At 47.5% G+C, this 27,625-nt stretch overlaps 1 protein-coding gene across 11 annotated transcripts in view; it reads right to left on the bottom strand.

The window, feature by feature from the left end:
• Positions 1-27,625, bottom strand: part of LOC119957306 (alpha-(1,6)-fucosyltransferase) — a 933,359-nt gene that overhangs the window by 719,864 nt on the left and 185,870 nt on the right. For all 11 annotated transcript variants that reach the window (XR_005458786.1, XM_038785197.1, XM_038785250.1 and 8 more), the window contains exon 2: positions 23,694-23,746. The gene's annotated coding sequence lies outside the window, so the exon portion shown is untranslated. The remainder of the gene's footprint in view (positions 1-23,693; positions 23,747-27,625) is intronic.

The raw sequence follows: 27,625 nt of genomic DNA, 5'->3' as shown, positions 1-27,625 counted from the left end.
AGTTACCTTCTTGAAGAAGGCCCTGGGGAGAAAGATGGGCAAGCACTGGAACAGAAACAAGAACCTCGGGAGGACCGTCATTTTGACTGACTGCACCCTCCCTGCTAGCGACAGCGGTACCATGTCCCACCTCTTGAACTCCTCCTCCATCTGCTCCACCAGCCTTGAAAAGTTCAGCTTGTGGAGGGTCCCCCAGTTCCTTGCCACCTGCACCCCCAAGTACCTGAAGCTCTTTACTGCTCTCTTAAAGGGGAGCCGCCCAATTCCCTCCCCCTGATCTCCCGGGTGTATCACAAAGACCTCACTTTTACCCACATTTAATTTATATCCCGAAAAGTCCCCAAACTCCGCTAGTATTTCCATTACCTCCGGCATTCCCCCTTCTGGGTCTGCCACATACAACAACAAATCATCCGCATAGAGTGATACCCGATGTTCCTCCCCTCCCCTTGTCAGTCCTCTCCACCCCCCTGAACCCCTCAGTGCCATCGCCAACGGTTCGATCGCTAATGCAAATAGTAAGGGGGATAGGGGGCATCCCTGCCTGGTACCTCGATGGAGCCCAAAATACTCTGACCTCCTCCCGTTTGTAACCACACTCGCCATCGGGGCCGAATACAGCAGCTTCACCCACTTGATAAATCCCTCCCCAAACCCAAACCGTTCCAGCGTCTCCCACAGGTATTCCCACTCCACCCTATCGAATGCCTTTTCCGCATCCAGTGCTACCACTATCTCAGCCTCCCCCTCCACTGCTGGCATCATAATCACATTCAACAGTCTCCGGACATTTGTGTTAAGTTGTCGTCCCTTTACAAACCCCGTCTGGTCCTCATGGATTACCCCTGGCACACAATCCTCTATTCTGGTTGCCAGGACCTTTGCCAACAGTTTGGCATCTACATTCAAGAGGGAGATAGGCCTGTAGGACCCGCACTGTACAGGGTCTTTGTCCCGCTTCAGGATCAAGGAGATCAGGGCCTGTGACATTGTCGGGGGCAGAACCCCCCCCTCTCGCGCCTCATTGAAGGCTCGCACCAGCACTGGACCCACCAAGTCCACATACTTCTTATAAAATTCCACCGGGAACCCATCCGGCCCCGGCGCCTTCCCCGCCTGCATCTGGCCTATCCCTTTAACTAGCTCCTGCAGCTCTATCGGCGCCCCCAGCCCCTCCACCCGTTCCTCCTGGACCTTTGGGAACCTCAATCTATCGAGGAAGTTCTCCATTCCCCCCCTCCTCCTGGGCGGTTCAGACCGGTACAATTCCCTGTAGAAATCCCTGAAGACCCCGTTCACCTCTTGCCCCTTCTGCACTACGTTCCCTCCCTTCTCTCTCACTCCCCCAATCTCTCTGGCTGCATCTCGCTTGCGCAGCTGGTGTGCCAGCATCCTGCTCGCCTTTTCCCCGTACTCATAGACCGCGCCCTGTGCCCTTCTCCATTGCGTCTCCGCCTTCCTAGTGGTCAGTAGGTCAAACTGGGCCTGTAAACTGCGCCGCTCCCTCAACAGCCCCTCCTCTGGTGTCTCCGCATACCTCCTGTCCACTTCTATAAGTTCCCCCACCAGTCTCTCCCTCTCCTGCCTCTCCTTCCTTTCTCTGTGTGCCCTTATGGAGATCAGCTCTCCTCTGATCACTGCTTTCAGGGCCTCCCAGACTACCCCCACCTTCACCTCGCCCGTGTCGTTCGTGCCCAGATATCTCTCAATGCCCTTCCGGACCCTTCCGCACACCTCATCGTCCGCCAGCAGCCCCACATCCAGGCGCCACAACGGGCGCTGGTCCCGTGCTTCCCCCAGTTCTACCTCTACCCAGTGTGGTGCATGGTCCGAAATCGCAATGGCCGAGTACTCCGTGTCCTGCACTCTCGAAATCAGCCCCCTGCTCAGTACAAAAAAGTCTATTCTGGAGTACACCCTGTGGACGTGGGAGAAAAAAGAATACTCCCTCGCCCTTGGCCTGCCAAATCTCCAAGGGTCTACCCCCCCCATCTGCTCCATGAACCCCCTTAGCACCTCTGCCGCTGCCGGCCTCCTATTCGTCCTGGAACTCGATCTGTCCAGCCCAGGGTCGAGCACAGTATTGAAGTCCCCCCCCATGATCAGGCCCCCTGCCTCCAGACCCGGAATGAGGCCCAACAGGCGCCTCATAAAACCCGCGTCATCCCAATTCGGGGCATACACATTCACCAGCACCACATTCTCTCCCTGCAGCCTACCCTTCACCATCACGTACCTACCCTCCTTATCTGCTACCACCTGCGCCGCCACGAACGACACCCTCTTTCCCACCAAAATCGCCACCCCCCGGTTCTTTGCGTCCAAGCCTGAGTGGAACACCTGTCCCACCCACCCCCTTCTCAGGCGTACCTGGTCTACTACTCTCAAGTGAGTCTCCTGCAACATTGCCACATCCGCCTGCAGTCCCTTTAGGTGTGAAAAAACCCTTGATCTCTTGACCGGCCCATTCAGCCCCCTCACGTTCCAAGTAATCAACCGGGTCGCGGAGCGACCCGTCCCTTTCCCCTGTCTGTTAGCCATGTCCTGTCCCCTGTTCGCCCCGGGTCGACCCTCCCCTTCTGACCCGTTCCCCATGGCGATGGCCCCTCCCCCTCTCTCCATATTTAACTATGCCTGCATAACTAAATAACTACCCAATAATAACGTATTTAACCATCACCCTCCATCGAACAGAACAGTAACCATAACCCTTAAAGAACAGATCAAAAAGCAGTAAAAAAAAAAAAAGCCCCCCCTACAACAACAATAATTAAGGGAAGTTGGCAACGGGAAGAGACACACAAAAAGGAACAAAGAAACCCCCCATAACACAAGTTTCAAAGAAACCAAACGATCCATCAACTTTAACCAAGTTCCGACCTGGCCTAAGAAACACATGGGCCACTTGATCAGTCAAGGGTACTCGGGCGGCCTCGACCGCCGGCGTTCCCAAGTTCTAGTTCAGGTCCAGCTTTTCCTCCCGAACAAAAGTCCATGCCTCCTCTGGGGTCTCAAAGTAATGGTGCTGGTCCTTGTAGGTGACCCACAAACGCGCTGGCTGCAGCATTCCGAACTTGATCCTCTTTGCGTGCAGCACCGCCTTCGTCCGGTTAAACCGGGCCCGCCGCTTTGCCACCTCCGCACTCCAGTCCTGATATATCCGCACCGTCGAATTCTCCCATTTGCTGCTTTTCTCCCTCTTGGCCCACCTCAGCACTTTCTCCCGATCACAGAAACGCTGGAATTGCACCAGCACCGCCCTCGGGGGCTCGTTCGCCCTAGGCCGCCTAGCCATGACCCGATATGCTTCTTCCAGCTCCAGGGGCGATGGACCGGCCCCCTCTCCCATCAGGGAGCTCAGCATCTCCGCTACATATTTCGGGAGATCAGGCCCCTCCAGGCCTTCTGCTAGGCCCAGGATCCTCAAGTTCTTCCGCCTCATTCGAGTGTCCAGCTCCTCAAAGCGGCTCTGCCATTTCAGGTGGAGTGCCTCGTGCACCTCCACCTTTCCCACGAGGACCGTGGCTTCCTCCTCCCTCACCGCCATCTCCTGCTGCAGCTCTCTTATCGACGCCTCTTGGGTCGCCTGGGCCCCCATCAGCCTTGTGGTCGTCGCGTTCATGGACTCTAAGAGTTCCACTTTCAGCTCCGTAAAACACCGGAGGAGAGCGGCCTGCTGCTCCTCCGCCCATTTTCTCCAATCTTCTAGCGCGCCACCGGCCGCCATTTTGGTCCTCTTCCCCCGCTTTTTTCGGGGAGCTGCTGCTGCTTTTTTTGTCGCCCCACTCCGAGTACCGACCATAAAGTTGGTCTCACTCTCCTCAGGGAGCCTTCCCCCACCGGGATTCGTCTTTACAGTACCGTCGGGGCCCTCCAATCGGCCCTTAAACACCTTTGTCGCAGGAGCTGCCAAATGTGCGACTTAGCTGGTCATAGCCGCAACCGGAAGTCCATGCCCCTTTTGAATGTCTGCACTGCCCATTCTGCCAGATCGTTTGAAGAAAGGTAGTATGGGCCAATCGAAATGTGCTTTACCCTATTTGACTTTGTGAAGTGCGAGAACTCCTCACTAATAAAAGGGTACTGTTGTCCATGACCAGTACCTCCAGAATACCATGGGGACTAAATGAGAGGCTCGATTTTTCAACGGTAACCCTCGAAGTAGTGGACAGTATTTGATGGAGTCTAACCATTTGGAATGGACGCCCACTATCAGCAAGAATGTTGAGCCTTGAAAGGGTCCGGCGAAGTCAGCATGCAAACGTTCCCAGGGTCAGCCAGGCCACTTCCAGGGGTGGAGGAGTGTGACTGGGGAGCTTTTGATGCTCCTGACAGCTGATGCATTGTTGTGCCAACTGTTTGATGTTGCTATCCAAAGCTGGCCACCATACGTAGCTCCTGGTGAGCAGCTTCATTTTCGAAACTACCAGGTGTCCATTGTGTAGGCCCTGAAGTGTAGACTTTCTGCCCTGGCTTGGAATCAAAACGCGGGGTCCCTACAGGAGGATGCCATCCTCCAGGCTGAGCTCTTGCTGCTTGGCCTCGAAAACCCACATCTCCGCAGATAGTTTTCCTTTCTGACCCCACTGCAAGACGACATGGCTAAATCAAAACCGGGTCCTTCTGCATCCATTCACGAATCTGTGCGGCAGTGTGGAGATGCCGGCGTTGGACTGGGGTGAGCACAGTAAGTTGTCTTACATCACCAGGTTAAAAGTCCAACAGGTTTGTTTCGCACACTAGCTTTCGGAGCATTGCTCGGTACTCAGGTGAATGAAGAGGTATGTTCCAGAAACATATATATAGACAAATTCAAAGATGCCAGACAATGCTTAGAATGCGAGCATTTGCAGGTAATTATGTCTTTACAGATCCAGAGATAGGGGTAACCCCAGGTTAAAGAGGTGTGAATTGTCTCAAGCCAGGACAGTTGGTAGGATTTCGCAAGCCCAGGCCAGATGGTGGGGGATGAATGTAATGCAACATGAATCCAAGGTCCCGGTTGAGGCCGCACTCATGTGTGTGGAACTTGACTATAAGTTTCTGCTCGGCGATTCTGCGTTGTAGCGCGTCCTGAAGGCCGACTTGGAGAACGCTTACCCGGATGTCAGAGGCTAAATGCCCTTAACTACTGAAGTGTTCCCCGACTGGGAGGGAACATTTCTGCCTGGTGATTGTCGCATGATGTCCGTTCATTCGTTGTCGCAGCGTCTGCCTGGTCTCGCCAAAGTATCACGCTTCGGGACATCCTTTCCTGCAGCGTATGTGGTAGACAACGTTGGCCAAGTCGCACGAGTATGTACCGCGTACCTGGTGGGTAGTGTTCTCATGTGTAATGGTGGTATCCATGTCGATGATCTGTCACGTCTTGCAGAGATTGCCATGGCAGGGTTGTGTGGTGTCGTGGTCGCTGTTCTGAAGGCTGGGTAATTTGCTACAAACAATGGCTTGCTTGAGGTTACGTGGTTGTTTGAAGGCAAGGTGTGGGGATGACCTTGGCAAGATGTTCATCTTCATCGATGACATGTTGAAGGCTGCGAAGAAGATGTCGTTTCTCTGCTCCGGGAAAGTACTGGACGAAGTGTCAAGCTCCATTATGAGCGAGTGACCATTAATCTGGATGGCAACTTTGATGGAGGCAACCTGTGGTGCGACGATGAAGTTCAGCTGCATGCACTCACACGGGCTGCGCCAGGTGGAAATCCCTGGCTCTAAATTGCTGAATTGCTGTGTCTCTTGACCAAGGTGGCATACTTGTTGGCCGAATGGCGTTCCTGGTCCCTGTGATTCCTTCAACCACAGGTGCAGCCGCTCAGAGAGTCCTCCTTCAGGGGTTCAGGGTAGACATCACACCTGGGTGTAGTGGCCCTCGGCCAAGAGGCCTGGCCCCATCGTTTCTCAGGCATTGGCTGGGACCCAAAGGCTCTGTTCTTAGGGGTTCCCTTCTCCTGAATGGGGGGCATCCAATGCTATTTACCTCCATCTCTGATAAGCCCTAGGAGCTCCTGAACTCCCTTATCCGTGTTTTCACCTGAGAGAGATCTTTATGGCCCTTTTCAGATCCAAATACGGTTCATTCAGCAATTCCCGCTGCACAGAAGGCATCATTGGGAGAGATGGCCTGTAATTGCAGTGCTCAGACAGCTTGTATAGACTATCGGACTCCCCCGGGGTTTGCTCAGCCGTATTGAACCTGTACCTGTGGACAATGACTGATGGTTTGGGGTCATAGTGGTCCACCACAAGTTCCACCAATTCATCAAATGTCTTGGAGTCTGGAGCTGCAGGGTAGGTTAGGTTTTTTATGATGCTAAAAAGCAGGGACCCACAGGCAGTCAGGTGTATCACCTTCTGGCAGTCATCCACAATAATACCGTTTGCTCCAAAAAAGTAAAGCATTCGCTCAGTGTACTGGGCCCAGTCCTCTATTCTTGCATCAAAAACATCCAGTTTCCCGAAGAGCGGCATTTTCAAGTCAATGCTGACCTTGCTTCTTTGTAGTGAGACACAGCCTTATCTGGACATCAAGCAGCACCACTCATGGTTCTGTTTTGGCTTTGTTGCCAATATTATAGTCATGAACAGTCCCGAATAGGTTAGTTAGATCAGATAGTTTTACAACACAAAGTAGCATCGCACAGCGACGGAGAATCCAACTAGGTTCCCCACTGGGCTGGATTTTATTAGGTGAAATTGATCAGCCCTGCAATTAGCTCTCTGTCCCTCGGCGGGAGGAGCTCATATTCTATGAGCACCATGAGGAGAACAATCAGGTCACCTGGGCGTTACAATACATACTATCTTTGGCAATGCTCCTGTAAAGCACTAACTGGTTTTACTACATTCAAAATGTTTTAGAAATGAAAGGTGCAGCCACAACTACAAGCAATGCAATCCAATAGCCACACTGCGCCAAAAATGCAGCTCACCGTGGCACAGCATGGCCGATGAAAGCCTGGAGACATTGCTCCCGGGATCGACCCGGCTTGCAATGCCTCACGAGATCCAACGCAATCTCACGAGATGTTGCAATGTGGCTCCCATCCATTCTGGGCAGGATCACTTTTTGGCAAATCTGCATATTAGAGTGAGAGAGCTAGCCTGAAGCGAATGTGCTGATTCCTGAGACTTTTGGATTCATCCCCTTTGCCTGAGACCTCGGGCGAATGCTGTTCTGCACTGGCCCCTACAAACGGGGACCGGATGGACCGGCACTCGTGGCGGTCTCCGAGGGGATCGGAGGCCCCCAGCTGCATGCCCTTTGGGCAGGGTGGTGCCCTGGCACTGCTGGTGCAACCAGGGTAGTGCTGGCCTGGGTGGCAGCCTGGCACTGCCAGCTGACAGGCACACAGCCAAGGTGCCAAGCTGCCACTTTTAGCTCGTGTGTGATCGGGCTTGAGGGGTGCCCTGCGTGGGTGGCTGGGGAGCCAGGGCCCCTCCCAACTTGCGTTCGGACTGGGGGAGGTCAGGAACACTTTGGGGGCCTCTGTGAGCGCTGGGAAACAGTCGGCTAAATGTGCTTGCAATAGAACTTTGTTCCCAATTGGGTGAATCGCGCCCAAGATCATATGCCTCAAGCCAGGAAGGGTGAAAATTGGAAAGCAAAGGCAAATTGCCTTTTTACAAAAGATATTTAGAGCCCACCTTTTCCGTACATCTTTTCAAAAAATTGTTTGATCCAGCTTGTATGACATTCAGTTTGGATTTCCTGCTGCTCAAATTGCAGTTCAGCATGATAATTAGCTGGTTACAAGGTTAAATGGAAGCAATTGCTTTCACGGCTGTACATCGGTGCAAACAGTAATGCACTTTGGTTGGATGGACAAGTGTTTCTCTAACCATCAACATTACAAATGATGATTAGAGTGAATTTTTGTCAAATTACAACCATTTTTTAAAGTTATTGTTACGGGATGTGAGCTTCTCTGGCCATTCCTAATTGCCCTCGAGAAGGTGGTGCGCTGCAGCCCATGTGGTATTTTTTTTAAACAAGAGTAAATGTGAATGTACAGATTCAACAGGACTGCTTTGGTGTACACCCACCACTGGAAGGTATTGCTGTACGTTCCCAGCTGCTCTTACAGTCCAGCTTATGACTGCATGTTTGCAGCCATTCCTCACTCCACAGTCCCAACATCGTGCAATATTAGACACAATTGTAAGAGATATTCACTCCTCTGTCACTCACTGCAACATCTGGTGAATCAATCATTGTTCTTGTTGAATTAGATACACAGGACGTGCGTTACATGCCAGTTTCCCTGGTCCTTTTCCCCCCCCTCCGTTTTTCACAATGAGTAAGGCTGTAAGGTGGTGTTAGGCAATTTAACAGCTTGAGGATTCTTCAATAAGCATAGCCTGGTCTGCTGGTGCTTCAGAACACCAACTGCTGGACTGAGTGCAGTAACTTTTGGGGTTAACGCTGGTCTGACCAACATGCTCACATCCCATGAAAAGAGGAAATAAAACAACACCCATTTAAGATGGACAGGGAAGAATTTTGTTTCTCTCCGACGGTTGTGAATGTTTAGACTTCTCTTCTTCAGAGAGCAGTGGAAGTAGGGTCAATGAATATTTTAGAGAGGTAGATACATTCTTGACTAACAAGAGAGCCAAATATTATTGGGTAGGCAGGAATATGGAGTTGAGGCTATGATTTTATTTAATGGCGGAGCAAGCTCAAGTGGTTGGATAGCCTACTCAAAATTCATATGTCCGTATACATGTTCGTAGGCTGAATATTCGTAGGCTGAATGAACTCCACAAAAAACTGAAAATGTACTCCCAAGGAGATGAAGAGAGCTGAGAAGTGGGCACTGAAAGGAAGGAGAGGAATCATCGGTTCATAATATTAAAAAGAGTCAATTTTATGTGTTTAGAAGCTTTATAAGCCTCCACTGCTCATCTCTGTTGGTTCCTCAGCAGCAATAAACAGCAAAATATTTCATTAATACAAAGCCTTTCACAATTCAGTTCAACAATCTTTAATGAAGAAAGATGCCTCAAGGCATGTGAGCAATAATCAGGTAAAAATGGAAATCAAGGCAAAGTTATTGGAAAGGAGGTAGGACTGACTAAAAACCCCGCCACAGAGTTGAGGTTTCAGACAGGTCTTACAGGAGGAGGGGGCTAGTCACCTGAGGAAGGAGCAGTGTTCTGAAAGCTAGTGATTTGAAACAAACCTGTTGGACTTTAACCTGGTGTAAGACTTTTTACTGTGCTCACCCCAGTCCAACCCTGGCTTCTCCACATCAGGAAGAGGGGGAGTGGAGAGCGAGTACACGAGAGAGAGAGTGCGAGAGTGAGCAGTTTTGGAATTGTATTCTGGAGTTTAGATAAAACAGCAGAAGACATCACTCTCAGTGGAAAAGTCAGGTCAGAGGAAAATAGTGTTATGAGGATTCGAGAGATAGGGAAAGTTGTAATCTGATTTTTTTCACTTCATCACTGGTGGTCATTCCTTCAGGTATCACGTGTTTAGAGCTTTGCAATTTCCTCCTAAAACATTCTTCTTCTTCCTCAAGATGCTCGTGACAACCTACCTTACTCATGGGACGGCATGGTAGCACAGTGGTTAGCACTGTTGCTTCATAGCGCAAGGGTCCCAGGTTCGATTCCCGGCTTGAGTCACTATCTGTGTGGAGTCGGCATGTTTTCCCGTGACTGCGTGGGTTTCCTCCCACAAGTGTTTAGGTCATTTGGACATTCTGACATTCTGACTTCTCCCTCTGTTTACCCGAACAGGCGCCGGAATGTGGCGATGAGGGAATTTTCACAGTAACTTCACTGCAGTGTTAATGTGAGCCGACTTGTGACATTAAAGATTATCATTATCATTCACCAAACCTTTGGCCACCTGTCTTGCTAGGTGTCACAGTGTCAAATTTTATTCAATAATGCTCCTGTGAAGGGCTTTTGGATATTTTACTATATGTTTCTTACCAAATAAATACAAGCTATTGAGTTGTGCATCATCTTTTTTCATGGTCGTGGTAGAACATGAGGCCTGGCAAGCCCTAGACATTGCCAACAAGGCCTCTGTCCTGCATCAGTGTCTTAATCCTTCATCCAGGTTTCTCAAATGGACATTACAACATAGCAATCGTTGACACACAAGCAAAACTGTCACCAAGCTCATGTCGTTAAACCACACCTGTCTTTGAGGACTAGCGTGTACTAAGTATAGAATTGGTGATGATTCAATCAATAACTCCCTCTCTAACATTTTTCCAAAGAACTTGAACATTTGGGGCGGGCATTTTTGAACAGGGGAGATTATGAAATGATGTGACAATACTTAAGGAAGAGATAAGACAAGCGAGATAATCATATTTTTTCACGGGGTTGAAGGGTCGAATATGAATTTACAGATTAAGAGCAGGAGTAGGCCATTCGGCCCCTCAAGCCTGCTCTGCCATTCGGTAAGATCATGGCTGATCTGATTTGTGGCTTCCATTCCACTTTCTGCCTACCCCCAATAACCCAGAGCAAAGTGGACATAGATACGAGTTTAAAGCAAGATAGAAACCTGTTTATTACTCGTAGAGGGTTGTCAGGCTGTGGAATGCACACCACAGTTAATGACTGAAGCATATTCAAACTTCTAAGAATAGGTTAGGTGAAATGAAAAATGAAAATCGCTTATTGTCACGAGTAGGCTTCAATGAAGTTACTGTGAAAAGCCCCTAGTCGCCACATTCCGGCGCCTGTCCGGGGAGGCTGGTACGGTGAATGGTAGATTGAAAGGCAGATATCTGGGCAGGGTCGGCATATGTAATTATGATCACTGATCATACATGGAGGATAAACAACAATACACAATGGTTGGGCCATATGGGCTGTTTATGAGAATGCCATGGCTTAAAAAATTAAGTTTCTCACTTGGCAGTGAATGGGCTCATTCCCAACTTGCAGCCTAAATTCAACCCTCACTATCCCACCAATAAGTTTATGAACTACATTTTGTTAAAGCTGCCAGTTTCATGAAATGGTGCATTAAATCTCTGCTTGGCCTAATGCACAACATAATGATCTAACTTACATTTAAACAGATTAGTCAGTCACAAAAATGTCACTGAATTATGTGCACAATTTCACACAGCTGAAATGATTCAATGCTCTTCCAAATGGTTAAAATGAGTTCATTTAAAAAACAACACTTGTATTTTGAGTGAATGCAAAAGGGCGAGTGGTGTGGAATCCCGATAAATGTTCAACTAAATCCTGATCAACATTCCAGTTTCTTTTAGGGATACGCCAGAAGTGTCGGAAGACACGTGGACAATTGCTATGCACCCAGTGTTCAAAATTACTTCCAGGTTGTGCAAGCCCCCAACTCCACGGTCATACATCAAAACAATGTTAGCTGAAGATGATAACGCACTGGAAGACTTTACTTACATTTGCACAACCAATCTAACAGATTGGTTATAGGCTTCTGACAAAATGGAGCTTTACCAAAATATATACTCTGGGTGTGATCTACCAGCCATGTAGCACCCGAAAAGCAACATTGCGCAACATGACTTGTAGATGCCGGGAGATCCCACTTCCAGGATTTACCCAGCACACCACGACTTGAGACATCCAAAGTGATTCCATGAGGCGTTGCAATGCGAGTGCCGCCCATTGTGGGCGGATCACTTTCACAAATCTATACATTCGAGTGAGACAGCTCGTCTCACCAATAAGTGTTCCAGAGATCTACCCAAGGCTTTGGGATCTAATTCCCTCGCCTTCTCGAGGTGAGCGCCATTCAGTGCTAGTCTCCACAAACGGGGACCAGACGAAATGGCACAGGGAATTGGCAGTGCCAAGGTTCCTTGGTCACATTGCCATCTAGCAGGGGTGTTGCCAGGCTGGCGATGCCAACATGGCATTTTTTGGACAGAGGTGATCGGACCGGAGTGTGCCCTGCATGGGTGTGGGGGGGCTCAAGGACCCCCTTATAGTGAGTTGAGGCTGGGGGGGGGGGGGGGGGGGGGGGGGTGGGGTAAGGGTCGCGTCGGTAGCTCAAGCAATTGGGGCGTCACTTAAAAATGGCGCCCCAAAGGAGTTGTAATCTGTTTTACCTCAGTATAGAAAACGGGGCTAAGTGCAGCCTTATCAGGGAGTTCCCTGCTGAGGCCCCCAGATCAACTCGGATGGGTGTTAGATAGCAGGGTGTTTCTCGGCACTCCGCACACTGGGAAACACCCGGCTCATCTCATACACTACGGGACTTTGTCCCCATTCAGGTAAATCACGCCCTTGATTTAAAATTCTTACCTTCAAGCAATTGAATTCCAGCGTAATCTTTTCAAGACCACAAGTAAAACCAGACACTGGTATTTTTGAATAGTGGATTTGCAAGATTGGCACACATAATAAACCTGACATTCTTCTGGACCTAAGGTGTCCTGCTAACCGGTTGGTGCTTACAGGGTGGCATATTTTGAACCTGCACTCAGCAGCTGCTTTAACCCTGTGCTTGCACACACATTTCGCAAAGAGAAAATCAACAGGTCAAGTTTAGCAAGGTAAGTGTTTATTCTTCTCACTCAGTCGCACACTTTTTCTGACAAGAGCTTCTGAAGGATCAAGTTAGCCTCCCTTTCCCCTCTGTTGTCTGCAAAGTCAGCTCCAGTGAAACCTTACCAAAAAGTTAAGCAGTTTGGTGTAAAACCTGCAACACTCTCCAAAGGCCAAGCTTCAGAATCCAAATTTTCATCAAACGCATTTGACACTTTTCACTGTTTTATTGATTGCAAGAGCTTCTGCTGTACATCACTGAGTATGGAAATATCAACACCATAAACATGAAACTGATCCTCCTGCAAACGTCAGTCTCATTTCGCATTCTGTTTTCACCTCGTCTTCAGTGTAATAGGTCAGTAAGAACTGGCCTCCAGGGACACAAACACCAAAATCTAGCTGCTTGCAGCAGTAGCACATCATTAGTTACTTGCTCTGCAACCTCACAATGCATTGACTGTTCCAACAAGCTAACCCACAAACTGCTGGGCAATGACAAACGAGGACTACCAACCCTTTATGTCATTATCATTGAGGCACTGAAATTGCCCAAATAATTAATTTCCGACCTCTATAATCACCTCTCACAATGGTTTGGGCTTTCCTTAAAAGTTTGCATGCGCTTGTTGTAGATCAAGATCAAAAAAATGTGTGGTAGGTAATCTTATTGAAACTTATGAGTGAACGGTGACCTTATAAGATCCTGAGGGAACCTTTCAGGACAGATGCTGAGAGGATGCGGTGGGGGAGCCTGGAACCAGGGGACACAGATTAAAATTGCATTAAAACAGATTACAAATTATAGCTCTTCCATTCAAGACAGAGACGGGGAGGTCTCTCTGAGGACCATGAGGCTGTGGAATTCCCCTCCAGGGTCTTTAAATATATTCAAGGCTGAGCAAGGTTACTTTTTGATCGACAAGGAGGTCAATGGTTAGATGGGGGGCAGATGGGAAAGAGGCCACAATCAACTTGATCATGATTATATTGAATGGTGGAGCAGGCTTGAGGGGTCAAATGGCCTGTCCCTGCTTGCTCTTTCTTGGTGGTTTCACAGGGCAAGTTTGGATAAGCAGCAATCCGTTCACTTCTGACTTTATGTGTCTTATTTATGATGAGCCAGAAAGTCATTATCAAACATTATGTACATCTTCCTCATATTTCCGGATCACAATGCACCTTTCAAATTTTCTATGCATTTGCCTTCCTTGCCAAAAATCTCCCAAAGGTACAATTCCACTCATTTTGTTCATAAATAGAGTGGAACGAGAGAAAGACTTGTATCAAACAGCATTCAGGTAAAACAGGGTCCCAATGCACCAGGCATTGAATGATGTTTTAAAATAGGTGCCAATTGTGTTCACGATGAATGTTATATGGATCCCAATTTGTTATTTTCAGGAAAAGGTTCCACTCATTGTCTCTATGAATTCAGACAAATAATACTGACTTCTCACTTTGGGGAACTGAATATTACACCAGCCTTGAATTGCTGAAGATGTGTCAGGCACATAGCAATTCACATTGCAAATCTAAAACATTGGGCATTTGTACGCAGAATGTGCAGTTAGGAGTATTGTTAACCGTGGGTCGATGACTGTCATTAAAGTAGTGCTGAATACACCTGTACACATAAAAGGAGTATTCAAAACATATATTTATATATACACATTATAACAATTGGAGGACTTTAGAAATATTGCCTTCCAAGTTGTGGCCGAACGACCACCTAAGGTGGCATCCTGCAAAGGGTGCTGGGAAATTTAGTCAAGTACAGGACAAGCAAGTGGCAGTTTAAATAAACATCGAGAAGCAAGCTGCAGCCTAGATATCGCAATACACAGGAAAAAGGCCATCTCCAGGCCAACCCAGGAACAGTAGAACTATCCCGTCAATCACACTTGTTTACCAGACAGCGGCACTTAAACTCCTTATTTGAAAAGCCGACATGCCCCAACACTTGCTGGCATGGCCACTGAGTGTCCACCCCAAAATCGATGTGGCAGCCCCCGATTGGACTTGATTGATCAAGATGATTGAGCTCTGATCAATTGGTTGTCAATGACCCAGAGACCGCCCAAAAGGGGCAAGAAATCCAAGCAGGCTCAAAAGGTGCTGCACCACCTTAGAATCTCCCTCTCTGCAGCAGTATGCAATAGAACCGAACAATGGTGATCTTCACTGGTCATCACGAGGACAGCCATCGCACAACCAACAGAAGGAAGACCAGAGCCAGAGCATCAGACCACCAAAGTCGAATACAGTTAAGGCCTTTATCTATCTGGGTACTTGCTAGTCACTCTAAAGTTCAGTTAAGGTCCGGTATGAACTTTAGTATTCTGTAAAATAACTTGTGTTGGATGGTGTGATTGATTAACTGTAACATTGCGTGAGTGTGAATAAATACTATTTGATTAAACGAAGCTGGCTCGCAGTCATTTATCCACCACATACGGGTTAAAGACACACTGTCGTAGCAACAAAATATTGGGACAAGTTAAGAGTTAAAAGGCTATAGTGTGTGGGGATGGGAATTGATGTGCTTTTACAGCCTGCAGAGATAATGGGTGGGATTTACTGACCCCCACTGCGTATTTTGCGGAGGCGGTCTGCTGGTGGGATTTACCAACCCCACCATTGTCAATGGGATTTCCAGGGTGACTGCATCCCTCGTTACCGGGAAACCCGTGCACTAGCGTGAGGCTGGAATATACCGCCACCGTGAACACCTGGTAGATCGCGCCCAATGTGTTGCTTCAGCCTGGGGAGAGAAGGTCAGTGCTGGATGGAGCTCAGGAAGTCAGAGAGGTAGTGAGTTTAGAGAATCCCTGAGAGAGGAGAGAAGAAAGAAAGAGGAGAGAAGAGCGAGAGAGAGATAGAGAGAGAGAGAGAGAGGGAGGCGAGAGAGAGAGAGAGAAGAAAGAGGATCGGTGAGTTCTGATCTGCCTGACTCTGAGTCCACAATTCTTTCCAAGTAGGATAGTTTAAAAAAAGATTAATAATATCTTAAAGCAGAGCAGTCTTGTCTGAGACAAGGAAGAGGCTGAAATAACATAGTTGAGGCAGCTATTTAAAGATAAGATATTCAGCCAGAGTCTGAAGGAGTTCCAACTCGGTTTTATAAAGCAAGTATCACTCTCTGCCCTGCTAATTTTAAGATGGATTATGAGCTGTATATTTATTTCCTTGTTGTTTAATAGGAAATTGTGCAGTTGTGTTAAGGATTAATCATAAGCTGTTCTTTTCGGGTGTGATGTTAAAAGTTCAATATTGTATTCACAATAAAAAGTTTTGTTTTAATAATACCAAAGAGCCCTATTTTTTCATGCAATCACTCTTGGAACAAATCATTCTTTCTGTACAGCTTGAAAATAAACTAAAATATCCTAGCCACTGTTGGGGTCCAGTCTGGGATCATAATAAAATATATATAAAGTAAGGAAGATTATTCATGCCTGGAGGGTTTTGACGTTTTTCTGTTTCTATGTGTTCACAACTATAAACAGAAAGAGTATCTATAAATATTCTGCTCTCAGCATTCGTACATGATGTGGAGATGCCGGCCTTGGACTGGGGTGAGCACAGTCAGAAGTCTTACATCAGGTTAAAGTCCAACAGGTTTGTTTCAAACACTAGCTTTCGGAGCACTGCTCCTTCCTCAGGTGAATGAAGAGGTATGTTCCAGAAAAACATATATAGACAAATTCAAAGATGCCAGACAATGTTTAGAATGCGAGCATTTGCAGGTAATTAAGTCTTTACAGATCCAGAGATAGGGGTAACCCCAGGTTAAAGAGGTGTAAATTGTCTCAAGCCAGGACAGTTGGTAGGATTTTGCAAAGCCCAGGCCAGATGGTGGGAGGTAAATGTAATGAGACAGGAATCCCAGGTCGGTTGAGGCCACACTCAGGTGTGCGGAACTTGGCTATAAGTTTCTGCTCAGCGATTCTACATTGTCGCGCGTCCTGAAGGCCGCCTTGGAGAACGCTTACCCAGAGATCAGAGGCTGAATGCCCTTGACTGCTGAAGTGTTCCCCGACTGGAAGGGAACATTCCTGCCTGGTGATTGTCGCGCGATGTCCGTTCATTCGTTGTCGCAGCGTCTGCATGGTCTCGCCAATGTACCACGCTTTGGGACATCCTTTCCTGCAGCGTATGAGGTAGACAACATTGGCCGAGTCACACGAGTATGTACCGCGTACCTGGTGGGAGGTGTCCTCGCGTGTAATGGTGGTATCCATGCCGATGATCTGGCACGTTTTGAAGAGATTGCCATGGCAGGGTTGTGTGGTGTCGTGGTCTCTGTTCTGAAGGCTGGGTAGTTTGCTGCAAACAATGGTTTCTTCAAACAACCCCGCAACCTCAAAAAAAACATTGTTTGTAGCAAACTACCCAGCCTTCAGAACAGAGACCACGACACCACACAACCCTGCCATGGCAATCTCTGCAAAGCGTGCCAGATCATCGACATGGATACCACCATTACACATGAGAACACCACCCACCAGGTACGCGGTACATACTCGTGTGACTCGGCCAATGTTGTCTACCTCATACGCTGCAGGAAAGGATGTCCCAAAGCGTGGTACATTGGCGAGACCATGCAGACGCTGCGACAACGAATGAATGGACATCGCGCAACAATCACCAGGCAGGAAAGTTCCCTTCCAGTCGGGGAACACTTCAGTAGTCAAGGGCATTCAGCCTCTGATCTCGGTTAGCGTTCTCCAAGGCGGCCTTCAGGACGTACGACAATGCAGAATCACTGAGCAGAAACTTATAGCCAAGTTCCGCACACACGAGTGCGGCCTCAACCGGGACCTGGGATTCACGTCGCATTACATTCATCCCCCACCATCTGGCCTGGGCTTGCAAAATCCTACCAACTGTCCTGGCTTGAGACAAGGGTGTTGTAAGACTTCTTACACCATTCGTACAGTGACAGCTGTCAAATATATACCCCTCCTTGCATTGCATAAAACAATAAATTCCTTTCTGGCCTTTAGAAAATGGTAAAGAATCCGATATCCATTCAATCACACCAAGGTTTACCTAGTGTTGCTGGTTTGAAGAAAGGCATTTCAGCTTCCTCCCCGCACCCTGAACAGAAATCCTAACTTTCCACCATCTCTGTTCCGAATTCACAATGAAGCCTTCCCAGTACACTGCTCCTGAGATTTTTCATGTCCTTTTCCCCTTCTCCGTTTAAGTGAGTGAAAGATGAAGACATAATTAATAATTAATTAAAGCCCGGTTCTCTTCATGCCTCGGTGGCTGTTCAGAGTTCACTGCCTCCATCAACTTAGAACCAAGGCTCCACAAAAACAGGCACAACAATGAGGTCCATCGAAATGATGGGAACCTTTGGAAAAACTGACCATCATTGAGCCATACCAGAGACACAAGTTATATCTCGGTGAGATTAAATGGCTATCATATTCTTTTTTATCTATTTCCAAATGCCAAAAAAGAATTTGTTGTTAACTCTCATACAAGTAGGGGTACATATGTTTAACAGCAGGTACTGGACAGGTGCTGACTAACGGTATTTAAAGGATAAAACTCTGCACTGCTCACCCTCAGAAGGTTTGGGTGCTTCCAACCTCCATTCATTCTTCCGACCAAACACTCATTTGTAATGCAGAGGTTCTTGACTGTTAATGAGCTGCAACCTTTTCAACCTGCAATTAACTTCGCCAATAGGTCAATCAACCTCCCCCACACAGTGAAAGGAATGCAATATGTTCGGATGGTCCGCCAGAAAAAAGCTTTGGCTTCCGCTGTGGTAAACATTTGGGGCGAAATCAAACAGCTCTTTGCGCCGGCAAGATCTTCTGGGCCCGCTGACGGCACACCCCACCACAGTTTTCCTGGGGGGGTGTGGTGGATTCAATGGGAAATCCTGTTGACCACGGCGGGACCATAATATCCCGTCAATGGTAGGCCGCTTCCCGCTGCCGAGAAACACGCAGCAGTGAGGCCAGAGAATGCCGTCCATAGTTTTGTTCCTGGCCTTGAGAAACTGTGTGGCATGAAATGGAATGTCTCATCACACACATACAGCAGAGTGCAGAAAGATCTGTTTAACTGGCTGAAAGCCCAGCATTACATTTCCATTTTCAGATGGAATTAAAATATTACATTAAAATATACAATTAACGGGCAGCACGGTGGCGCAATGGTTAGCACTGGGACTGCGGCACTGAGGACCGGGTTTGAATCCCGGCCCTGCGTCACTGTCCGTGTGGAGTTTGCACGTTCTCCCCATGTCTGCGTGGGTTTCACTCCCACAACCCAAAGATGCGCAGAGTAGGTGGATTGGCCACACTAAATTGCCCCTTAATTGGAAAAAATAATAATTGGGTACTCTTTTTAAAAAATGTACAATTAACTATGCTACGTACCATGAATAGAAGGAATACATAATGCAAGAACAAAAGCCAAATACTGCAGATGTTGGAAATTGGAAATGAGGCCAGAAAGTGCTGGAAAAACTCAGCAGGTCTGGCAGCATCTGTGGAGAGAAAAACAGAATTAACATCGAGTCATATTGGATTTGAAACATAAGCTCTTGTTTCTCTCTCCACAGATGCTTCCAGACCTGCTGAGTTTTTCCAGCACTTTCTGTCCTTATTTTAATATGTAATCCAAGTGCGCTGCAAGACAGGAATCACACAACACACAGGCTCAAGTAGAATTAAGAAATTCTCACCAGTAAATCAAAGGACGAAACAAGCCTATTTCAGCTCAGGATCAAGAGAATCTGTCCATTCATCATTAAAAAAATACAAGCTATTCAAAAATTCAGTAGTCATTCTAAACCCACAAATGATGCTTCTAAGATAAATGGTTTGAGGAATTCTTTGCTACCGATCTTACTATTCCACGTACAATCTTGGCTAGTGTGCAGATTGCATTTTGTTTCTGAGTTTTTCTTCCAGCTGCACAGTGAGCCTGAAAGCTAACAGAAAGCTGGTTTCAGGGCAGTTGTATTTCGCTCTCAACCGGAGGTCAGTGTCACCAAGAACACAATGGCGAATCGGTGAGTACTTGCAAAAGACTAAAACAACAATAAAAGGTTCAGGTCTGGAGAATCTCTGTTTCCACACTGGCCTCTGTGGAGAAGGATGAGCAATTACCAGCAGGATGCAGCCAGAAGGACTGCATAGTTTCCACCTAGTTCAAGGGAGATGTCTTTATACTTGCATTGAGGGTCCTCGTTCTCAAATTGAGACCATCAAAATTCATATAAAAGCAAAATACTGCAGAAATCGGAAATTAAAACAGAAAATGCTCGATAAACGCAGCAGGCCTGGCAGTATCAGTGGAGAGAGAGAAAAAACATTGAACATTTCAAGTCCATATGAAGCTTGGGTCACAATGACTCATTAACTCAATTTCTCTCCACACATGCTGCAAAAACAACCAAGTTTATGCAGCATTTTCTGTTTTTGACTGCATCAAAATTCAAATTCTTCATTCTTCTCCAGAACCCATTTTTATCTCATGCTGAAACAAAGCAGGAATGATGAAGAATACAACTTGCACTTTTATAGTTCCATCAATGTAGCAAATCACCCCCAAATTACTTCATAGACCGTCATCAGCCAAAGAGGCATGCAAGAGTAGTGCAAATGACAAACAGCTTGATCAAAGAAGGTAGGTTTTGAGAGGCATTTTTCAGAAGAGGCGGTGAGGTTTCGGAAGAGAATTCCTGAGTTTAGAACATTGGCAATTGAAGGCATGGCTGCCATTGGTATAGCGAAGAAAATCAGGGATGGACACAGACCAGAATAGGAGGAGTGCAAAGATCTCAAAGGAACTCTCCTCCAAAAAGGATATAAGGATATTGAGGATATGTTTCTATCTATATGTATTCAAGAAGCAGTTAACTATAGCACTTGGGAGCGAAGGGAATCAAAGGACATTGGGGTGTGTGTGTGTGTGGGGGGGGGGGGGGGGGGGGGGAAGAGAGGCAGGATCACGTTATGGAGTTGGATGATCAGCCATGATCATAACAAATGGTGGAGCAGGCTCGAAGGCTGACTGGCCTCCTCCTGCTCCTGTTTTCTATGCTTCTATGTCTATCATATGGATTCAAGCAGGTAAATAGGGTTGAGATACACATCGGCCATGATTAAGTGAATGGCAGAAATAGGCGCAAGGAGCTGAATGGTCCATCCCTGTTCCTTTGTTCTTTCAGTTAAATTGGCAGATGGAAGGAAACATCATTCCCAAATGCTCCACAGTACAGACAGCCAGCACTGCCACAGTATTATACCAATGTAGCTCCATTTAGATCATCTCAATACTGCAAAAATACAACAAGACTGCAGTTTTCCCCAAGAAGGAAATATGTTTTACCCGGTACAAGAAATAACGTACATTCACCTTTGTCCTTGTATAGGATAATCAACAATTTGCCCACCAGAAATCCTCCAAATCTTTACAGTGGCACACAAACCCACACAGTTCACGGGATACTCCTGAGCTCTCAGCAACCTGCCACAATAAACTGATTCAAAAAGCCACTTTGGGATATATTTGGTTCTAAAATGGCAACAGGGAAGAGAGGTAATAGCTGAAACTGAATCTTTGATGATTCCGATGACATTTCAGCAAACCGTTGCCATCACTACCAGAAAGTACAGATGAAATTTTCACCCAACTGAGAACATTATTCCCTGTATCAAGAATCACGTACAACCCGCTACATCACATGCCTTAAGCAGTGCAACATCCATCCAAAACTGGGATATTGCTCCCACATCTAGGACACCTCCTCCAACATCTTTCACACACTTTCTGAACAGGTTACAGAGAAGTTTGTTCGGAGAATCTCTCACTCAAACCTTTAGTCTGCAATGCCCATCTCTACTGTAACCTTTCTTGTCACTACTTTGCCATTACTACCAAGTAATGGTGCTTCTCTGAATGGCCTTTTATGTTACTCCAAAGGCTCATTAGAGTTGTCACAGTTTAGCACAGGGCTAAATTGCTGGCTTTGAAAGCAGACCAAGGCAGGCCAGCAGCACGGTTCAATTCCTGTACCAGCCTCCCCGAACAGGTGCCGGAATGTGGTGACTAGGGGCTTTTCACAGTAACTTCATTTGAAACCTACTTGTGACAATAAGCGATTTTCATTTCAATTTTCATTTCACATATCCTTCTTCTACTTTTTCTACCACTGGGAATGATCGTCACACTGACTGACTCCTGATCAAACTCAGATTTCCCTAGTGCAAAAACATTTAATTTCTCCCCGCAACCTTTGGACATTAAACTTCGGCTTGACATCACCTTAAAGTCTGTTTGATTTAAACAGTCTTGCCTCCTATTCTTTTCAAGCAAGATAGTACAATAAACCTTGGCCCTTAACCAAAACCAGACACTCAAAAGGTTGAAGGGCCCAACAAATATACTGAAAGCCTAGGAATATAGCAGTGCACTACATGTTTAACCAAGACAGGGGCGGGGGGAGGGAAGATACACAGAAAGGACCCGTAATAGCAATTAACGTCACATCAATTACACTGTTAAGGTTTGTTAATTTCCTGTCAATTACATTGTTATGGTTCAGAGAAACAGGTAGTAATAATAATCTTTAGGCTTATATTAATACTGCAATGCTGTTAATGTGAAAAGCCAATAGTCGCCACATCCCGGCGCCTGTTCGGGTACATAGAGGGAGACGGAGAATCAGAATGTCCAAATTACCTGATAGCACGTCTTTCGGAACTTGTGGGATGAAACTGGAGCATCCGGAAGAAACCTACGCAGACATGGGGAGAATGTGCAGACTCCACACAGACAGACAGTGACCCAAGCCGGGAATCGAACCTGGGACCCTGGCTCTGTGAAGCCATAATGCTATGGCACGGTCGCACAGTGGCTAGCACTGTGGCTTCATAGCTCCAGGGACCCGGGTTTGATTCCCCACTGGGTCACTGTCTGTGCGGAGTCCACACGTTGTTGGTGTCGGCGTGGGTTTCCTCCGGGTGCTCCGGTTTTTTCCAAAGACGTGCAGGGTAGGTGGAATGGCCATGTTAAATTGCCCTTAGTGTCCAAAAAGGGTAGATGGGGTTATTGGATAGGGTGGAAGTGAGGGCGTCAGGGGTTGGTGCAGACTCAATGGGCCGAATTGCCTCCTTCTGCACTGTATGTTCAAACCACTATGCTACCAGCTATAAAATAATGTTGAGAATAATCACACTCTTCCCTATATTGCCTCTGAGAACATAGAAGATGAGACACTGGGTTGAGTGAAAGGAGAGCTGCAAGACTGAACAAGTCAATAAACGACCAAAAGCTGTGTCTTGGTTTTGGCTTCACGACCAGCTTGGATCTTATTAGCAATGGCTTTACTGAGAATAAGATGTAACAATTTGCAAATCCAGATCGGATCGGAAAGACGGCAGAGTGGAATAAGTTTTCTGAATGCTGCATAATCATCTGGAACAAATCATGACCTTACGGGTCTCAGGCAAACCCCTAATCACATTAAGCCAGAGAGTTATCCCTTCTATCAGAAGGTGCCTACATTCCTCGCTGGAAATGGATCAGAGGCACAGTGAACGACAATGAAGGGATTTAAATACAAAGTGGGCGAATGGTAATAAGAAGCAGGTACGCCAAATTGGACTTCTAAATTAAGCAAGTTCACCATGTTATAACAGATACCAATGGGTACTCATGCCAATTTATATTCTGCAGCACTGCAACTTTAAATATTCATTCAAAAATATTAACTGGTGGAACACACTTCCTCGTGATGTGGGATTAACACAGCTGTCTATCTGCACTTCATGCATTCGTGATATCAATTCCATTTCAACAATACACCTACCAGTGCTTAAACTCCACAACTGGCAATATAAAGCACCACGTGAAAGTGTTTGTATATTAATCATGCATAACCATTCATCCTGCAGTGTACAATAGCAGAAGCGCAGTGGGGGCATTACTGGTCCAGAAACCCATGCAATTTTAGAGAGATCATAAAACACTTCCTTTTATTAGAGGTGGCCAGATTGTCATGGGGTTTCTTTTCATCCTAACAAACACTGATATGCAGCAACGTATGATTGTGAAGAAGCGAATGCATTTCTTTAAAAAAAATATATGGAATTGTCTTCCAACTGGAGATATATTGAGTTTAACAGATTAATAGATGTAGGTACCTGTTATCAATAGAAGGGTCTGCCAAAGGAATCTTCATCAGAAATCAATAATCCTGAAATAGAATCCAAGGAATGAACATGTAAATAAATCAGTCTTACTATTTAGTTCTGTGATCTAAAAACAATTTTTTTTGTCAGGCAACTGACGATAAATTAATTTACTACAGATTTTTACCAGCTGTTAAAAAAATGTCGAGAATAAACACACGCCTCCCTATATTTCCTGTAGAAAAAAAACCACTCATCATGGGGCCAATGCAGGAACACATTTCCAACCGTCTCCCACAGGAAGCCAGGATGAATCCGTTCCTATCCTGGAGCAAAGTGCTTGAATAATTAATGCCTGTATTCTTCCTCAACTCAAACAGGCGTCATTTATTTTCTCCCAGTGCTGGATCCATAATTCTTTGCACTGTCATGGAAATGCAGGAATGTTTGGGAACAGGCATCACTAAAAACAAAATGCACCAATGAAGCAATCATTTGCAACTGCAGTTACATAGGATTACCACAAATTAGATTTTTTTTTGTATTAATTGGATAGGCCCGATTCATAAAAAAATCTTTTGTAGGGACAGAAGCTATTTTATTTATTTGCAGGCTTGGGTCATGCCTGTTAAAGACTCAGCTTGCCAGCCGTGGTTCAGTTGTCAGAACTCGCACCTCTTGATTCACAAGGCTCTTGATTCAAGTCCCATCTCTTTTTTTAAGTGTTTTTATTAGTTTTCACATTATGTTACACACTCAGTTCGTACTTTAAATTTACAAGTTTCATTACCTCGCATGGCGCTGGTCAAAGTTAGAAATGTAAAAATTACAAGTGAGAGATAAACCAAAGAAGAATGAGAAGAAAAAAATAAAAACAATACAAACAAGGATATTTACATGTCCCCCCCCCCACCCCCCCTCCCCCCCCCCCCCCCCACCCCCCCCCCCTCCCCCCCGCATAATCTGCTCTGTCCCCACCCCCCTCCCCATCTGTGACTGTGGGCCATCTTTGGCCACTTTGCCTTGGTTGGACTGCCCTGTGTTGGCCCTAGCTTGTCTTGCTCGGCGTGTTGTTGCTCCCTCTGTCTTTTCCTGCTTGTCTTCGGGTTCATTTCCTCTGGCTAAGTCGCTCGTGTCCCACATTCTTTTTAATGGGCTCTTTCCAACCCCCACCCACCCCCCCCCCCCCCCCCCCACACACACACACAACACGTCTCTTCCTTGCTCCCCTTCTCCCTGAAGTGTTGGCTAGTGTAGACTTGAGAGATGAACAGACACTTCCAACACTGATGAAGGTTCAACTCAATTTTATTAACTACTTCTAACTAACTAACACACAATGACTGTGGGTCTAAATGATGCTAACTTAAACTAGAGACCTAAGCCTTGTCCGAACCAGTTGATTCTCTCAGCACGTGGTGTAAGTCTGTGCTGGGCTGAATAAGTTCCTGTTACACTCAGAGGCAGCACCCAGAATGAGCGGGAACCGTGGTGCCCTCTGCCTTTATAGTGTGTGTATTCTAACTGGTGATTGGCTGCGGTGTTTGTACATGTTGATTGGTCCCTGTGTGTGTCCATCAGTGTGTGTCTGCACCATGATATACTGGTGTATATTATGACACTCTCCTGCCCCCCCTTACCTTTGCGATCTGTGGCTATCTGTGCCTCCCCGCCCCCCCCCCCACCCCCCCCCCCCCCCCGCCCCCTTCCAGCTCGACTGGTTCCTGGCTCCAAACAAGTCCCATTCTTTTTTTAAAATAATTTTTATTCAAGTTTTCAATAACAAATTTTCTCCCCACAATTAAAAAACAAACAAAGCGTGTTTCCACACCAACACAAGAAAAGAACTCACCCCCCCAAAATAAATAATAACAAAAAACCAACAGCAATACAAGAAAGAAGAAAATAACAACATAGCAAACCCACCGCCGCAAAAACAAACCCCCTAACCATCCCCAACGCCCCCCCCCCCCCCCCCCCGCCATGTTGCTGCTGAGACCGACCACTCTCTAACCCTTCGCCAGGAAGTCGAGAAAGGGCTGCCACCGCCAAAAGAACCCCTGTACCGACCCCCTCAGTGCAAACTTCATCCTCTCCAACTTGATGAACCCAGCCATGACGTTGATCCAGGCCTCCGAACTTGGGGGCCGTGTATCCCTCCACTGTAACAGAATCCTGCGCCGGGCTACTAGAGACTCAAAGGCCAGAATGCCGGCCTCTCCGCCACCTGCCTCTTAACAAATGCCCTGACCTGCATATACCTAAAAGGGTTCCCAGGGGAGAGGTTCCACTTCCCCACCAGCTCCTCCAGAGTCGCGAACTTCCCATCCAGGAAGAGATCCGTAAACTGTCTGATGCCTGCCCTGTGCCAACTCCCAAATCCCCCACCCGTTCTCCCCGGCGCAAAACGGTGATTGCCCCGTATCAGGGCCCAAACTGAGGCCTTCACTTCCCCCCTATGCCGCCTCCACTGTCCCCAGATTTTGAGGGACGCAACCACCACCGGACACGTGGAGTACTTTGCCGGGGGGAGTGGAAGTGGGGCCGTCACCAAAGCCTCCAGACTCGTACACGCACAGGACGCCACCTCCAATCTCTTCCATGCGTCACCCTCCCCTTCCGTCACCCACCTGCGAATCATCGCCACGTTCGCCGCCCAATAATATCCACACAGGTTGGGCAGCGCCAGGCCCCCTACCTCCCTTCTTCGCCTCAAAAATACCCTCCTTACTCTTGGGGCCTTCCGCGCCCACACGAACCCCAGAATCAACTTATTCACCCTTCTGAAAAAAGCCTTTGGGATCAATATAGGGAGGCACTGGAAAAGAAACAAAAACCTCGGCAGCACCGGCATCTTAATCGACTGGACCCTGCCCGCCAACGAAAGCGGTAGCACGTCCCACCTCCTAAACTCCTCCTCCATCTGCCCCACCAGCCTCGAAAAGTTAAGCCTATGCATGGTCCTAGCCACCTGGACCCCAAGATACCTAAAGCTCCTCTCAGCCCTCTTCAACGGGAGTTCACCTTTCTCCCTCTCCTGATCCCCCGGGTGCAGGACAAACAGCTCACTTTTCCCGACATTGAGCTTATAGCCCGAAAAGTCCCCAAACACCTCAAGTATCTTCAGCACCTCTGGCATCCCCTCAGCCGGATCCGTGACATACACCAGCAGATCATCTGTGTACAGCAACAACCGGTGCTCCCCCCCCCCCCCCCCGCACAATCCCCCTCCAACTCTTCGAGTCCCTCAGCGCCATGGCCAGGGGCTCAATTGCTAACGCGAAGAGCAGGGGAGACAAGGGGCCCCTGGAAAGCTGAAAGTCCGCCAGCGCCGACCTCCTCCCATTCGTCACCACACTCGCCACCAGGGAGCTGTACAGCAACCTCACCCAGCTGATGAACCCCTCACCAAACCCAAACCTCCGCAACACCTCCCACAGGTAACTCCACTCCACCCTATCAAAAGCTTTCTCCGCATCCATGGACGCCACTATTTCTGACTCCCCAGCCGCCGGTGCCATCATCATGACATTAAGGAGCCTCCGCACATTGGCATTCAGTTGTCTCCCCTTTACAAACCCCGTTTGATCCTCATGAATCACCGTCGGGACCACATCCTCCACCCTCCTGGACAGCACCTTTGCCAACAACTTGACATTACATTAAGGAGCGAGATCGGCCTGTAAGACCCACACTGAAAGGGGTCCTTGTCCCGCTTCAGGAGCAAAGAGATAATTGCCCTGCCCCTCTGACTACTGCTTTTAGCGCTTCCCAAACCACCCCAACTTGCACCTCCCCGTTATCATTGGTTTCTAGATACCCCTCTATGCCCCTACGGATCCGCCCGCACACTTCCTCCTCTGCCAAAAGCCCCACATGCAGCCTCCACAGCGGGTGCTGATCCTTCCTCTCCCCCAGCTCCAGATCCACTAAATGTGGGGCAT

The sequence above is a fragment of the Scyliorhinus canicula genome, chromosome 2, assembly GCF_902713615.1.
Source record: "Scyliorhinus canicula chromosome 2, sScyCan1.1, whole genome shotgun sequence".
Taxonomy (NCBI): Eukaryota; Metazoa; Chordata; class Chondrichthyes; order Carcharhiniformes; family Scyliorhinidae; genus Scyliorhinus; species Scyliorhinus canicula.
Note: the sequence above shows the minus strand (reverse complement) of the source record. Positions and strands in the feature narration are given on the sequence as shown.